General features: G+C 36.2%; 1 protein-coding gene and 1 non-coding gene across 28 annotated transcripts in view; both read left to right on the forward strand.

The window, feature by feature from the left end:
* Nucleotides 1–18,140, forward strand: part of NRXN1 (neurexin 1) — a 1,077,010-nt gene that overhangs the window by 691,052 nt on the left and 367,818 nt on the right. The gene's annotated exons all lie outside the window — the stretch shown is intronic.
* On the forward strand, nucleotides 14,335–14,498 carry LOC118973569 (U1 spliceosomal RNA). Its single transcript, XR_005062981.2, has one exon. It is a non-coding gene; the product is annotated as a U1 spliceosomal RNA (small nuclear RNA).

Here is an 18,140-nt window from a genome sequence, read left to right on the forward strand (position 1 = left end):
TAATGTGTTTCAGGTTTGTGTTTGTTTTTGAAATGCTCATCATTTTATTTATTAGAATCAACAGATTAGAAAACTGTGAAAAGGAAAAGCCATATATTGAAATCTTAGTTTTCTTAACATGTTCACAAATATTACAAGATTAATTTTGAAATAATAACAAGCACAAATAAAATAATGACTCATAATTGTGCATTTTCTGATGTTAATTTGTATGTGGCATTTATCTCTGAATGAAGTGAAATCTCACAGATATTCTAAAATTAAAATCAAACTTGTTCTGATTCTAAATTCTAGAACAATTTTGAATTATAGTATCAGTAATAATGGGGAAAGATAGTTACATTGCTATTAAAATGGGCTGTGAGAATAAGGCAATGGACTTGGAGTTAGGCAACCCAAGAATTTGAATTCCAGCTCTTTGGACAATTTCCTTATCTGTAAAATGGGGGTTATGTAACTCACCTTATAATTATATTTGAGTGGATATGTAAAGTGCTTGTTGATAAGCAAATTTTAGTCCCATTCCCCTTCAGTTAGGTTAGGAAAATTGCTCTTTATCTCCCCCGTGGGACCTCTTGCAGAGCATTGAAGCTTCTTCCCCGTCTATTTCTATCCTGCCTTCCAATGATCACCAATCTATAGGACATGTCCTCTGGAAGCTGCAGATTCATGTCAGCAACCTTTCTGGTCTTTTAAACACAGAGTACTCCCTACATGCTTACTTTGTTTTGATTCATTCTTCCCTTGGCATCTATTTAACTAACCACACTGTTTTCTTTCCATTCTGATTATTCCATCTTCTCCCTCTTTCCCACTTTCTCCTTTCTGCCACTAGGGTAGAGTCTCTCCTTTTTGTCTGTCTTCTCTTTCGTGGTGCTTTTGTGAACCATTCTCATTTATCTCCCTAGTCCCTTGCTTATAGCCTATGTTTACTAAATGCTTGTTTAATGAGCAAGTACATGCAGGCATTTTTTGGAAAACGATTTAGAGGGAGCTGGATCAAATACTGATTTTAAACACAGTGTATTTTTCTTTAAACCATGATGCTTTTCACCAACTATATATTAGGTCAGAATATTGACTTCCCAGTGGTATAAATAAAATTTGGGGCTATGAAAAAAGTTTTCCATAGGTGGCACATCCATTCATGTCCTGAAACCCACAGTGTTCCGTCTTAACATTTTCCATTTGGTTCTCCATCAGATGTTGCAGGGACTATTTGCATTATTTTATTCAGAAATGTGTATTGAGTACCAAGTATGTGCCAGGCACCTTTAGGTCTTTAGTGGCCCTAATCTTATAGTGGGGGGCAGAATTTGAGATTGTAACAGTTTATGGTAACAGCGGTTTTGAGTGTGGTTCCCAAACCAGCAGCATCAGAATCATCTAGGGGCTTCTTCTATGAACCTCACACTTGAATGTCATCCAGACCTAGTAAACCAGGACCTCTAAAGCTGAGGCCGAACAGTCTAGTTTAACAAGCACTGCAGGAGATTCTGTTGCATGATAAAGTGGGAGGACTACTGTTATCGTATGTTATTTGGGCAGAGGCAGGCATTGCATGACTGTAGAGAATATGTCAGCCATGTGGGCATTTGTTAAATGGGTGGAAGAAGGTTTCTGATAAAGTTTTATGGAGGATATGACCTATGAGCTGAATCTTGGAAGAACACTGTTTAATATTTTTTATGCTTGCATTGCACTAAAATCTAATATAGCCTATCACACAAATCACTTCAATTTTTCAAAATCACAGTTAATATGAAAAATAATAGTAAAATTACTTAATAGGAGAGAAATCATTATTTTGGCATATGCTTTAAATTGTTAGTGGGCTGATTAATAGAGAGTGGCTTACAGACAAAACACTGGTACCAAGGAATGAACTGTCCTCAAGGCTAATACTATCCTTTAAAATTTGACGCCGTGAAGTCAGTGTTAAAATTGTAGCCTTAGAATTTCATTTTTCAAGAATTACTGTTTCCTATAATTTGGGATAAATGTCTTGATATACAACTAATGAGACAAAAAATATATCACTGGCTTATCAGTAAATCTTTCACAAAGGCAAGGAATGAATCTATATTTAAATTCATATCCTGCCTGTACTCATCCTTATTAGTTGTCAAATCTAGTGATAGATTAGAGAGCTTTGCATGGTTACAGGGTAGCATAATTTAAAAAAAGTTATCACCAGAAAAATTCCTTGTCTAAGAAATCACTGTTGTCGATTCCTTGCTTAAAATATGTGTACAGACTGAAGAAGGCATCTTCTAATGATCGAGTATATTAACAACACTTCACCATAAAACCTTTAGTTTCTCTCAGTGAGCAAATCTCAGTTCACGTAAGTGAATAGAATGGTTCTTGATAGACCGAATTATTATATCCAACTCCTCAGCCTGTAACCTGTCCCAGCACACCAACAATTAAGAAGCAGTTGGAGTATTCTTTTTTTTTTCTTTTTAAATGATTGCTTTGAGGCTGTTCCTCTTCTGCTACAGAGCTGAGGTGATAAAGGGGGAGTAGCCCTCAATGGTCCTTGAGTTAACCTTCTGATTAGCCCTTGTCTCCAGGTAACCTCCTTTATGTAACTCCTGTGTAAGCAACTGGTGCTCAGCCTCTAGGTTAAACCCAATTTTGCTTTGGAAAGTGCATCAATTAATCAACAAATATGTAAAGGAATAAATATTACATATAATTTAACATATGACTTAGACTGGGCTCTTTTCTGACTTTATTATTTTTTAGCTATATGGTCACAGATGGTCACTTTACTAAACTAAGCTTCAGTTGTAACTTGCCTAATTCTCATTAATTACTACTGATCTCTGTGATTTTCCCCAATTAAAAAAAAATTCATACAAGTAGCACCATGCTGCTCCTATTTTCTATTGTTGGGAAGGTAGCCAACACTCATTCTCTCCCATTTCTTGAGTTTGGGAGAAAGTTTTCATTTCGTAACTTTGTAAGTCTCCCTTTTCCTCACCCAAATTTACAAATCTAGATCCTGTTAAACCTATTTAAAGTTCAAAGGTGTAAATTGTGTCACTCATTCATAGGGTGGAAAAGGTGAGTCTTTCTAAATCTTAAATGTGAACTTTAGTTTCTCTCAGTGAGCAAATCTCAGTTCACTCCTTGTCTTAATGGGACATACTGAATTCAATAGTATAATCCCTGTTCTGTGGGGTTTTTGGATTTAGGAGTATAGACAGGAAGCCAGTACATGTTGGACCAGTGACTCATTTTGGGTGCCACTGGATACTTTGCATGTTTTTTAGGTGCAGAGACATGCATTCCAGCTTCATATTTTCTTTAATATTCAGGTTTGCCTACATAGCATGCTCTCTCTCTGAACTGCACATGGCTGGAGACCAGAGAATGCTTTTGTTCCAGTGAGACTGCCTAATGTTCATGTTTGCATGGTTACTGGCTTTGGGACTTGGCTTTAGAGGGTGATGATTTTCTCCTTGCCTCCCTGTATTTCTAGCTGTTAATCATCAATCCTGAGTGTCTGAATTCTTTCAGGATGGCAAAGACACTGCAAATTTCCCCACACAACTTCAGGGCTGCAATGATTTGGCATGACAGAAGTTACATGCTGCCAGAAAATTGTCAAAGGATAGAAGAGTACAAATCATTGCTGTTTGAATAGATAACGTTTGATGCACATTCCATTAGTTTAGTGAAGAAATGGCCAGACTGGTGGTTGTGTGTTGTCCTTCTCATCATATCTTCATCAGAGCAGCTATGGGATCAGCCATTAAATTTTCCTTCACATCTCCTATCATAGTTTATCTTCACATGGTTGAGCTTAATGCCGTATTCTCTTTCTACAGCCAAGAATACCCTCCTTTGTCCTCTCTGACTTTTTAGCTCCTGTCCATTCATCCACTCCCTAAATCCTGACTTCTCTTGGAAGCCTTCCCTTCCCTGATCACACTGATTTGCCTCTCATTTGAGCTTACTTACGTCATTGCCAAATCATTGGCACTTTATTATATTGCTTTCCATATTTCATCTAATTCTGTCAAGTGCAGATCTTCTCAAGTATAACATCATTATTGTAAAGTGCTATGTTTCTTTTCTGTTCCTTTGCCAAATAAACCAAGCCATACCTCCAGACTAACCTAATGCTGATAAAATACTTGATATAGGACTCAGGTATAAGACTCAGGGAATATTTATTAAAATCATTGATTTTTCATCTAATTAAATGAGAGTAAAATGTTTCAAATGTCATAATTCAAGACCCTTCTGATTAGAATTTTTAGTCACTTGACATAGTGATTTTAGAATGCTGTCAGAACTTTTTGCCTGTAAATGTTTAAGTCATTCATCAATTTGGCGTGGTCCTGACTCTAGGGAAAGCTTACCGGGGAGGTGTGGGAGTGAGGATGTGGTGGAGATGGTCTGAAGGTTCAGTCTTCTCAGAAAAATAGTAGGTTTTGATAATATTATTACCCAAATACCTCCTATTGCTATAGTATGTTGCCCTCTGGGTAGGAGGGGAGCTGGATCTTGCCGAAGTGTGTGGTATTTCTAACAGGAAGGATTGCAACTTGTGTTAGAACTGAGGGTGGCAAGGATGGAGAGGTGATTGGGTAGTGAAGTTAGTGCTTGAGGGACAGAGGGAGTAGGTATGAGGAGAAGTTAGTGATTTAACCAAGAGATTTCAATAGGCTGTGGCTGAAAGGGCTTCCCTGACTGAATCCAAGCTTCCAGGCCTTGGGGTTCCATGCATTTCTAAGGTGCTACTATTTCCTTCTCTCCATTCAGCCCTTGTGCAGTTTCCTTCATTCAGGTGCTTCCATTAGTGTTGATGAGTGACTGGAAATTGGGTGAATTACACAATTCATTTTGGAAATTAGTATTACTGTTTGAGTCATTTTCTTACAAATTAGTTCAAGTGAGTTTAATAAAAATAATTGGGGTGCAGAAAAGGGTGCATGATAGAAAGGAGGGCCTTCTTGTTGGATCAAAACAAATTATCTTGCTGCTGATCAGAGGTAAGAGACTTCTTATAGTAAGAGAGTTCTGACATTTTGGAAATAAAGGAGTTCAAAATAAGTGTATCTCAGTGCAGTCATTGAAAAATATTGGACACTCAAAAATGGCTATAGTCTGAGACACTGTAACTTTATGCTGCATTTTATGAAGCATAGTGTTTCTAATTTTGTTTTCATTTTGCATAATATAACTGCAGTATATAATTAATGATGAGGAAATGCTATAAAACTGAACCACAAACTGAAATAATTAAACAAAAAGACATTTTCAACTCTCAGTTGGTGTAATTAGAGTCATTATTATTCCATTGGCACTATGAAAATGTATGATTCAGAGAATGTCCCCAGTTTATCCTACAGTTTTGCCACATTTCTTTAAAATGTGATTTTTGATAAAAACCCCAAATTTGAAACATTTGCAGTTTAAAATCTGATCTTCTGAATTTAAAATTATTAATAATCATAATTTTTAAATTATAATTAACAATGTTAAATGAACTTTTTAATTTTGGAAATACTTTACATATACAATGTTATATAATACATACTGTAGACTGAAATGTAATTGAAGTATAATTATAAAAATTCATTTGCCCAGAACACAACAAGCATTGCCAATATCTGAAGCAGTATATATATATGCTCTACTCCTTTGTTCCAGAGATAACTACATCCTGAATTTTGTTTTAATGATTTCCTAACTTTTTAAATAGTTTAACCATGTAAGTATATATCACTAAATGGTACATTAGTTTTGTTTGCTGTTGAATTTTATATAAATTGAATAATTATACTTGTATTCTTTTGTTTGTTTTGTCTCTCAATTTGTTTGAGATTTGTTATAACATTTAATTCATTAATTCTTACCACTGCATATCATTCTATTGAGTGAATAAAGCACAATATTTTTACCTACCCTACCACTTGTGGATATTTGGGTGGTTTTGAGATTTTGCTTGTATAAACCAGTCTCCTTGACCATCTTATGTGTGATTCTGGGTTATACACAAGATTTTCTCTTGGGCATAGACATGGAAATGGGATTGCTGGAGTACATAGAAAGGATATGGAATGCATAGGCTAAGTTTCTTAGTAAAATTGCTTACCATTTACAGTCTCTCCATTAGGGTATAGGGACCCCCTATTGCTATGTGTAACTTCATCAAAACTTCTTTATGTTTGCTGATCTGCTAAATGTACAATGGTATCTTGTGATTTAGTTTGAATTCCCTTGTTTAGTAATGAAGTTGTTCATGTTTTCACATGTTTCTTGGCTATTTGTATTTCCTCTTCTGTGAAATATTTGGTTCCATTTCTTTTTTCTATTAGATTGTTTTATTGAGTCTTAGGAATTTGTCATATTTTCTAGGAATATTCCCCCAGCTTGTAACTTGAATTTTCACATTTTTATGGTATTTTTCAATGAAAAGTTCTTTATTTCAGTGTATGAAAAATTAGTATTTCCCTTTATACTTTGTATTTGATGTCTTGTTTAAGCAATAATCTTCTACCCTGAAGTCATTAAGTATAAATCATTAGTAGTTAAGGTTACAATGTCTAGAATGAACAAATATCCTCCTCCCAGACAGTGAAAGGATCTTTGCTTTAATTTTCAACATTATCTCCTTGGAATGACATGCAATTGATAGGTTTAATTTTAGTTTTATTAGTTTTATAAATTAGATACAGTTGACATTTTTATATAGTATTTCTTTATATTTACCCAGTGTTTGCCATTTTTTTTCCTTTCCTTCTTCTATTTTAGGCTTTTCTAGGATTATTTTACTTTTTTTCTAATGTACATAAATTCTTTAGCAGTTGCTTTAGTGAGGTTCTTTTGGTAATGACTTCTCTCACTTCTTAAATTCTTTTTGAAAATGTGTTTATTTAAACCTCATTCTGAAAGACCCACTGAGTTTAGCAGTTGTAATTCAACAGCTGTTATCTCACACTTTGAAGATGTTACTCCCATTATCCTTTGCCTTCCACTGAAAGTGTTGAGAAGTCAGTTGTAAATCTAACTATAATTTGTTTTTAGCTACCCTCATTTCTCTTGACTGCTTTTAAAATTTTTTTTCCTAATATGTTCTTCTTTCACTACCATGTGTCTAAGAAAGGGTTTCTTTTTCTTTCTTACTTTGGATTCGGTGGGCTTCCTGCTCTCCCCACTCTCTTTTCCCTTTACTTCTGGATGACTGATTACGTGTTCGTTGGATATTTTCATTATCCCTTCCGTGTCCTCTAAGCTACTTTCATAGTTTATCTGTCACTTTTAAATGTATACCAGGAAGAGTTCTAAACATTTAGTTCACTGTATTTGCAGGACTATTAAAAAATGACTTCATATCTCCTGAAAATGGTTGTTCTTTGTCATGGCATTTTCCATTTGAATTTTTTGCGTAGAAGGATTAATTCAGGTTTGATGCTGTTTCAGGAATAAACATTACTTAGAATAACTCCCAAAGTAGATGTGGACTCTGTGGTAACTCCCTTCAGATCACCTAAGCTTTTCTAATTGATATTTTGAAATTTGTTGCTCTGTTTTTATTAAATCTCTATCAGCATATGTGTTTGTTACATATTAATCTTATTTGTTATCTCATTATTGCCAGCATAATTGTTCTTACCTGTACCTGTGGGATGATAACTTTTAAGAGTGTGTTGTTTGATGCTTGATCTACCCTATTAATAGCATTTGAAGTTCTCATTTTCAATATTTTCTTGGCTCCCTATGTATTCTCAAAGCTCAAATTATTGAGTAGAGATTTTAGTGGAAGGGAAGGTGATAGATAGAATATTCTGGTTGTAATGGAAATGTCTTGTTACTTTCCCAGATTTCCACTGCATTTTCTGTCTCCATTCAACTCTGCAAATCTTACCCAAACATTTCTGAATATGGAAAACTGATCTTATTCTTTATTATATAGCCCTCAAGCTTCTAATTAAAATAAGAATGTAAGATCATGATGTTCTAAAGGAGACCCTAGAAGAACACCCTTTTCCTTCATGCTCTAATTATCTCCTTTCATAGCTTTCCAAATCATAATACCAACAATTTCTCCACTTCATGCCATTTCCTGTTTTCCCAATTGTTATGTCAGTCCTTTTCCTTGATATCTGGCCCTAATTCTCCTGATTGAATTCCTTAAATACATTAAGCTTTCCCTTTCACCCTACCATTTGTCTCCAAGAAGGTGAACTATCAACAGGAATTTACCAAAAAAAAAAAAAAAAAAATTTGTATTCCTATTCTTGCAAGATTGAACTCTGAATACAAGTTCCAAAGAAACATTACTGTGGTGATTAGTTTCCCTAATACTTTTGATGTTATTCTTTGATCATTATCAAGGCATCTTTTAATACACTGGCTTTTGTGGGCTAACCTAAGTACCTAAGCACCATTTGTAACACTAATTCTATGAAAGATTGTTAATAGAGCTTGGTACAACTGGTCTATAAATGGGGTCTTGGCATGTAGCCCATTTGTAATCTGGGCACTGGCTGTGCAGGAGAGAATTTGGATCACTGCGTGGGCTGGGAGGGAAATGCCTTCTGTTAACCGGCAATGCCACAGATTTGAACATCGCACATTTGTTTTGTGTAATCTTCCATCTAACTGTGAGCAAAGAGCATGATTGAAGTGTTGCTGATTATGTCTAATGTTTATAGATTCCATTTTAGTAGAGCAGGCTGCTACGTTCCATCATTCTGTCTTAATTCTAAGTATGATTTCCATTGTCTCCCCTCTTTAGTCACCCAGCAGCAGAGCAATGAAGTAATTTTACCTTGCAGTTCAGTAACTTTTAATTGCCTGTTCAGTTTCACTTGATTCTGAGAAAAATGGAGCTGCTGCCTGTGCAGTTTTAGTTGCCAATTGTTAGGCAGTTTAATGCTAAAACAGTAAAAGAGCTCTCATATTCTTTAGAGAGATAAAGCAGAAAAGAGATCCCACTGTGTTGTACTGTGGTTCTTATGGCTTTGTGGAAAATGTGTGTGTGTGTGGTGCACATACACACATGTACGTGTGCATGTGTGTGTTTTAAGGAATCTGAGTATTACCTGGAAATGTACACCAAACATTACCTATGAGCAGTGGAATTATCAGTAATATATATTTTCTTATTTACATTTATTTTTTTTCCATGCATATGTTACTTTATAATAGAATTTTAAAATGTTTCCAAGGTGGGTAAAATCATGGCATTTTGGGTTGGGAAAGAACTTTGAGATCACCTAGTCCAGCACCCTCATTTTAAATGTGAGAAAAATGAGGTTCTAAGAGATTTAGCAATTGTTCCAAGCCTCCCAAGACTCCGCCTAGGAACCATGTGAGCCTTATCGTGGATATGCTGATGTGTTCTCTCTGATTCTTGGGATTAGTCCTCACGGTCCTCATGGAGAGTATATAGTCCTCAGAACCTTTTATTCTTACAGTTACAGAGAAACTGTACTGTGTTTTCATTTGTACTTCAGTGAAATCACTCTTATATGGACATAAAGGCATTTAAAAAATAGATTCAGAACATCATCAATATCAATCACATATAATTATGTGAAATAAACCTTTATCTCTGAGGGATTAGAACATTTCTGGCCTTATGATTGAATAAAGATGAGAAAGAGGAACTTGATTCATGTAAAAGAAGGAAGTTGTGGTGAGTTGCTTCTGATTTGACCTGAGAAGGAAAGGGAAAGGAGGGATGAAATATTTTATGGAAGTTTTTCAGAGATTTTTTTTTCAATTTTTTCGTCATTTTATAGTTGCAGGACCCTGTCTTTTCTCCCCCCACACCCTAAACATAATTGTACAGGCCCCATATAGGAAATAGATAAAATTCAAGCTTACCTTTTTTGAAGCAGCAGAAGTGTCTGCAGAAAGTAGCATTTCTTATCACTCCTTAATAGTCAGGTGAGAGGAAGACTAGCTCCTACCATCAAAGGCTGAGGTCTTGAAATAAAGACTCCACTATAACCAGAATCTACCTGCTCTGAAATTCATCTTGAGCATGAAAATTCCATTGTTTTTTCTCTTCAGGGTTACCAGATACTCAAATATGCAAGCAAAACAAGTGTGTGTAAATTATTTTTGTCAATAGCTACAGTGATTAAACTACATTATGTACTATCAGATTAACAAATTCCCTGTGTACTGTTTTTATATGCTAATATATATAAAGCATTGACAATAGAGTTCCATGTGGCAGCTTCCAGGCAGTCTCTGTGCTCTGACTTTATCTGCCAAGTAGAAGGTGAACAGGTAGAATGATGGAAGTGTAAGATATTCCTCTTCAGTATCCTCAGCTACCTTTTCTTCATCCTTTGTATTCTGTAAGGCATTAAATATCCCTGCAGCCCTGATGTCTTCTACAAAAGGGAGGAGATCTGGTATCAGACATTTAAATTTTTGTTTAATTGCCTGGCTACTCCTGAACTGAGCTGCTGGTCATGACTAAAACAAAGTAGGGGCATATATCCCTGTGAGCTTTATGTCTGCTTGAGTATACACTTCCTGCTGTGCACTTTGATGCCTGCCTAGGTGTCTTCTGCTCACAGTGAACCCATCATCACTTGCCAAGAGGGACTAAAAGCTTGCTGGCACCTAGAGAACAGATTGCCAAGCAAATGACCTCAGCACTCCTATGGCTTCCAGGGCAGGAAGACTGCTTGAAGGGTTATTTGGCCTGGCCTTCCTCCTATTTTAGTGCCTCCTATTGTCAAAAATCTCATGAATATCCTATATCTATAAACAAACACCCTTCCCAGGAGTGTCAGTGTCATTGAGGAATTATGTCAAGTGGTATAATTGTGAGAGGTGAATGTGGGGTTGAGGAAAGGGAAGTGAGCAGAATGGAAGACAAAAGGAACAGAATATAGTTATTCACCATCCAGGCCTTGATTAATAGACACTGATGCAGTCATTCTAGATATAATGGAATTTATACTACATTTTTATGGCCTCAGCTCAAGCTTAGTATGTCAGAAAAAAATTCTCTACCTATACCATTCAACAGAAACCTCACTTTCTCCTGAACTTATTCTTTGGAACAATCATTTACCTTTATAGAATGTTACTTTATACTTCATCTCTTAGTATATGTATGACCAGTGTCTGCTGCTATCACTTTCAAGCTTTTCTGCCTAAGGCAGAAAGTAGTTTTCTTAGTCATTGTCTTAGTAATTTTTAGCTGCTTTTCTGTAATAAAAATACCATAGACTGGGTGGCTTAAACAACAAACATCTGTTTCTCATGGTTTTGGAGGCTGGGAAGTCCAGGATCAAGGTGCTTGCAAGTTCATTGTCTGGTGATAACACTCTTCTGGGTTGCAGACAGGCAACTTCTCATTCTGTCCTCACATGGAGCAAAGGGCAAGATATCTCTCTGGGTTCCCTTTTGTAAGGGTACTCGTCCTATCTGTGAGGCCTCCTAACCTCCTAAGGCCCCACCGCCTAACATATCATGGGGGTAGGATTTTAAAATATGAATTCTGGGGGGGCACAAACACTAACTCCATTGCTGGCAGCAACTCCCAAGGGGCCCTGAGAACTCTGTCAGAGTTCCTGACATGTAACAAATTGCCTCTGTAGTGCTTTGCACACTAAAGTTTGAGAATCACAGTCTCTGTCAACATCTAACATTCTTTAGCCAGAAGATGGAGGGTAGTTTATTTTTCTCATTGTTTTGTTTACTTTTATGTTGGTGATGAATAAGGCAGCTGAAATTGCAGTATAATTATTTGGCTTACCTTAGGGGTAAATCTGATGTAATCATTTTTAAGTGACAGGATGAAAGGAAGTAAGAAGATTGAGAAGGGCAGTGTTTTAGTTACCTTCTGAAAAAGTTCAGGAGAAATCTCCTACCCCTAAAACCACCCTCAGTTTCAACGTAAGTGCAGAGAAGGAGCCAGCAGTGGGAATTTTGGTTGTGCTCAATAGAATAATCTGAACTGTCAGAGGGGAAATATCAGATGCATTGAATATATCAACAGCATTGTCCAATGCACTGCCCAAAATAGCTACATTGAGAATTTAGATCCATGGTCAGTCCTGTGACCATGTAAAAAAAAAAAACCTGCACAATTTTCCAAGTAACAAAAACTAAGAGCAAGCAGCCATCTCACAGACCTACCACCGCCTTGTCCATGTCCGCTGTGCCTGCACCTTCTCTTTTCCCTGCCCCGCTCTCTTCCATGACTGCCTTCCAACTCTGCCTGTCTTTCTTCAGCTTGTACTAGCATAACCCTTAAGGTAAAAGCCAAGATCCTAAATCTTTGAATATCCATGTTCCCCTGTGAACTAACAATAAAGGGGAAAAAATCCTAGAATTTGGTTGTTCTGGCAAAGGGTTAACTTATTAGGAGTCTTGCCCAAGAGAAAAATTGCCAAGCAAATAGAATTGCATTAATGGATAAACTGGGTCAAATTCAGATAAGAGAGCGTTTATAGTGAATAATACAAATAATAAAGAATAATTGTATCAGTATCTATTAATTAGGACCAAGATGACAACTGACTATATTCTGATCATTTTGCTTTCCCTTCTACTACTTGCCACTCCCCAAATACCAACCTAGGCTTTCACAATTAACCATTATGACTTGATTCCTCAGTATAGTTCCCCTCCTACAAGTGCGTAGGTATTTATTATTATTTGTGTTTAGATTTATGTATTTTGTACTTATTTATTTATATACTGATTTTTTTTGGCAATAAGGAGCCATAGATTTAGGTGGAGGGCTAAACCAAGTACTCCAAACAACCTCCATACCCTGGAATTCAAATAATAGTGAAAGAAGTGTTATTTTTTTAAAAAGAATGCAGCTGTCCTCCACTTTTTATGTAATGTAATTATTCATTATTTATTATAATTCAGGACACAGTCAGCAGTGGTTACATGGTAAAGATGTTGATATAGCAATAAAGGTAACTCTAAGATACTTCCACAAGGCAGTGTGAATTGTTATGTGCGAAGTGCGCCCATAAGTTAATGGGTAACAATCCCATGTGAGTCATATTTGTCACTAAAACGTGTTTAATTATCAGTCTGTTTATACATACAAAGATTTTGGTTACTATAGCACTTTAGATTTTCTTCTATTTGGCTTATAATGTGAAATAAAACCAAACATACAGAAAAAGGAACTGAACACAAATGCATGGCTAAGTGAGTCATCACAGAATGAACACGTTTGTGAACACATGTGTGGGTCAGGCCAGCGCCCCGGAACCTTTCCTCATGCCCCAGCCCAGATGCAGCTCTTCATCCTCAGGGGTAACCATTCTTTTCACTTCACTACCTAGACTATAGTTTTTCACGTATTTGAGGGTTGTGTAAGAGAATCATACAGCACATAATATTTTTGTCCTTTTTCATGCAGTTTGCTGTTTTTGAGATTTATGCATAATCTTGTATATAACTGTACTTAAAGAAATTAGTGTGTAGTATTTTGTTTTCTAAATATGCCAAAATATATTTCTCTAGTTTCTTATTAATGGGCATTTGTATTTTCTCCAGTTTGAGGCTATTATAAAAAAGACTGCTCTGAGCACTCTTGTCCATTTTTCTTAGTGTACAGTTGCATACACTTCTATTTGTAGTAAGACAGGGGTGGATATGGACACTGAGTCATAGTGTATGTATTTCTGCTAATTACTGGATGATGTCAAACTGTTTGCAACACTTGTCTACACCTAATGTCAGTATTTTCAACATGAGTCCATTTGATGATTGTTTATAGATTTTCTGCATTTCTTCTTTGCTTTTGTGGTGTGACTCTTCTCTTCCAAAAGAGTTTTCATCCCTGTCTTAGGACACAGGTATAAACATACCCATTCACTACTTCTGGGTACGGGAATAAATAACAATACAGATATATGTTATTATATTTCAAGGTATAGAGGCACGTTTTCCTCTGTCAGTGACTCTACTTCTATAGGTGTGAAGACACTGTGGAATTCGTATTATGTAAGCATTTGGATATTTTTGCATCCCCAATCACTAATTGTAATTGGTCGGACACTTCTTTCTATAATGAAAAATATTTTTGAAAGTTCAGAAGTAGATTTTGTGCACTGAGGAAATATTCTGCTTATTTAAATTTATTCACCATTATGTCTTTTTTTCTCCCAAGTTGCTAATTCTTCATAAACAGTACTGTGAATGATATCATAGATCCTGGCTACTTCTGGTGTGGTTGTGAGGGGAGGACACACCTGGTCAGCTGGAACGGTCCACTGAGGCTCAGATTGTCCATGCAGGGCTTCTTCATTCTCGGTCTCATGGGGGTTTAAAAGCTCTTGGGGATCCAAAACTTACATCCCATACCGCATACTTACCTGGCAGGGGAGATTCTATGGCCACGAAAGTGGTTTTCCCAGGTCAAGGCTTATTCATTGCACTCCAGATGTGCTGGCCCCTCAATTTCCCCAAATGTGGGAAACTCTGACAACATAATTTGTGGTAGTGGGGGAATGTATTCACGCTTTCCCCACACCATTAAAAAAGAAAACAAACAAAAACAAAAAACAAAGAAACTTACATACCATGTATAGGCCCCTATCTGCCAGAATGCATCTCTCTGAATATTCAAATTAACATTGTACGTTTGTAAATAGCGACTCTCCGAAGTTAGCTTTTGCTGAGCCATTAACTGAGAGTATTTGATCTTCTATTCATGCTTTTTTTTGGAGATAATTTGTTAAATTGAACATTATGGAACTCCATTTTGATTTTATTAAGCAATTCTTGAAACTGGTTTTGTTTTAAAGAATATATGAGATAATCCTTGACAATTACTATTATGTAACATGTGTTACATAATATCCTACTTAATAGAAGAGCAGATGGCATCACTTTCCTTAGCTTATTTCTCCTTGCTAAAATAAAAAGAATCCTATGTTTATTTTTGGTATATAGATTTATGTAAAGGTTTTAATAGTCAAGTAGCCTTTACCATATCTAAGAAAAAATGGAACTTAGGTTGTGCAAATTATAGGACATTGCATTTGTTTTCTCTGTTTTTAATGTGAAAAATATTAAGAAACATAGTAATGTATATAAAAAAACACCCATTATTCCACCGAATGATGATTATAAATGGAACCTTATAAATTAAGATGCAATGGTCTCTCTGCTTTGTTAGTCTCATCTCAAATTCTCCAGTCTCCTCTCTCTCAATTAGTTTATATCAATTACATACAACACATATTTTTATAAATAAATTTATACATATAAATATGTGCATCATAAAAATGGCACCAAGACATCCACATGCAGTTTATAGATTCAATTTGAATATATTCTCTAATAATTTTCAAAGTATTACCTTGATTAATATTTGCTACAGATTTAATTTTTAAAGTAATAACAAGTAAACTTCAAATGGATACACCATTCTATAAGGAGAATCATTTGAGGACAAGATATGCTGTATTCTTGTACATTTACCTGAGGAAGACTCTATTTTAGCAGCCTGGAATCCAAATAGAAACAAAATATCATTTCAGAGAGTACAGGATGCAGTGCTCAAATTGAGCAGCCTTGGGCACAAAGGATCATTGCTTCTTTCAAAGCCTCATTCTGAATGAAATATATTGAGTGGCAGTTGGTTAATTTTTTTTTTCCATTTACAGTGTTGCAATTTTAGTTTTCTATGAATATGCGCTGGGCATTACAGGACACAGAAATTTGTTCTACCCATTTTTAAGGCAAACTGTTCCAAGTGGCCAGTTAGGTTATCCAAGAAGCAAAAGAAGGGGGTGATAAACAGTCTTGGTCAGAATAATCCATGCGCAGCCTGTTTGACTTGAGCCGCTGCCTTGGCATATCCCAGCACTAACAGGAACAGCACAGTCTCTCCTTCCCCTTGGACTGCATTTCCTCTCTGCTCCTGGACTCCGAAATGGAGCCAGAGGCACCCAAACTGCTTTTTAGCTGCACTTAACTCTAAATATGTGTGGGCTGACCTTGAAATCTAATATATCATTTTGATTAAATAATATCTATTAAATAATTATTCTGCTTAAAGCTGAGAGCGCTATGCAGTTTTTTGCACACGAGGAAATTTCATGATACTGATGGACATATGAAAATTTTGAAAGTAACTAAACACTTGGCAAGAAAAATGTCGTGAAAGGGGCTTGATAAGCCATGACTCAGGTGGCATGGAAGATAGACAGTGCTTTATCGATCATTCACCACCTGGATCAAAAGATCACAAGTAGGTGAAAAAAAATCACTTAATTCCTGGTTTGAGTTAGCTAAACTGTGGGTGAAGAAAGGGAACAAATAATCCTGTCCAATGAGATTAGCTGTTCCAAAGCACACTGGGGCACCTTGCTGAAATGCAGAATCTCTTTCTGGAGCTGTGGAGTGGGGTCTGGCATTGTGCATTTCTCCAAGCTCCCAGGTGATGCAGATGATCACAGTCCTGGGATCACACTTGGAGTAGCAAGGACCTGGATCAGCTGAGAAGCAAAGCAACAATAACAAAAAACAACCCAAAGCAGCACCCCTCCCCAAATCGCAAAATAACAAAAAAATTCTTAATTTATCTGACAAAAGTTGACAGAAGAGGTTGAGTCTTGATCTTGTATAATAGGAAATCAATCCAGTAATCATTTGACTTGATTGATATTTTCTTTGATGCTTTTAATACTTGAAGGCCACTGAGGAAGATTTAGTTTCATGTTTTGCTAGAACAGGGTATTAAGGAGAAGGTAAACATTCATATCCAGAGCTATCACTATACTAACACTGGAGGTTAAGGATAAATCTTAAACCATTTTTGGAATATTCAGCAATAATCTAAAGACAAATTAGACTTCCTTCTCTGGTTTGAAACAAGAGGCTTCAATGAGAGTGAAAAAAATATCCATTAAATTTAATAGCATGGTAACTAGATATGGAACTTACATTTATTTCCTCAATAACATCAGAGGACATGTTATGCATAGTTTACAGGGATGAGAAGAAAATGTGTCATTATCATCGGTTAAATTTGGGAAATATTTTAAATCAAATTCAAAGGGAAGGATTATTTTTCTCTCTTCTACCTTCCATGTTTCTACTCCCATTAGTTCTAATGGTCTAAAACACAAGGCTGTGGACATGGAACTGCAGTATATAAAACCAGTTTATTTAGTAAATCTCTCCTGAGTTCCAAACTGCATTAAGTAAAAGATGGTTTCTGCTGCTCTGTGAATAGAACTCTTTGAAACAGGATCTGGGAACCTGTCAACAGAAAGTGCAGCCAGACAGGTCATGGTATGTGGGAGCTGACATTTGGTGGAGCAATGCTCTTTTCCATGAGAATGAAGGTCTGCATTTCAAACTGACTTTCAGAAAACACAACATATGAAGCTTTCTTGTGATTTCATTTAAGCTGTGAGTTAGATAGTAACTTTTTCTCCATCTTACAGATGAGGAAACTGAGGCCCAGAGAGGTTAGATAACTTGTTCTAGTACAAAGATGATCAAGATTTAAGTGTACTGATCCTTAATCCTGCTCAACCAAGGAATAAAATCCACTCACAGATCTCAATCCTGAATTTATCCACAACTAAAGCCAATATATCTTGAAAGTTAGGAACTTTGTGTGCTTAGGGCCAAAGACAGCTTGGAAGTGCACACATGTTTCAGAGTCCTATCTATTTTTTTATTGGAGAAGCAGTAGACAAGGTTATATCCTACAGGACAAACCTGTCTGAATCTTAGTATCAGATGGATCAAACTTTAATAAGTGACTGTAGTGTGGAATAGATGTTAGCTTAAATAAAAACCCTTTTAAGAAGATGAATCTCTTATCAAGCCTAAGTATTTTTAGTACTTGCTGTGTACCTAGTATTATGCTAAAACTCACAGAATACTACATTGCAAAAACAACGGTTTGGAGATCTTTCTCTCTATGGGTGCATATATATATATCATCCAGGACTGACAACATGACAAGCTTTATTTCATTGAAATGCACTCCTCAAGACCCCTATAAGGAGGTCCATTCCAAGAACCAGACATGTCATGAGGTCCATTCTACTCATGAGTCTATTTGCAGGAACCTGCTTGGAAGGGGACAGAATAGGACAATTTTGAGTTCCTCTTCTGAGGATCTTAGGACAGCATTGTAGTGTGATCTT

The sequence above is a fragment of the Manis javanica genome, chromosome 1, assembly GCF_040802235.1.
Source record: "Manis javanica isolate MJ-LG chromosome 1, MJ_LKY, whole genome shotgun sequence".
Classification (NCBI taxonomy): Eukaryota; Metazoa; Chordata; class Mammalia; order Pholidota; family Manidae; genus Manis; species Manis javanica.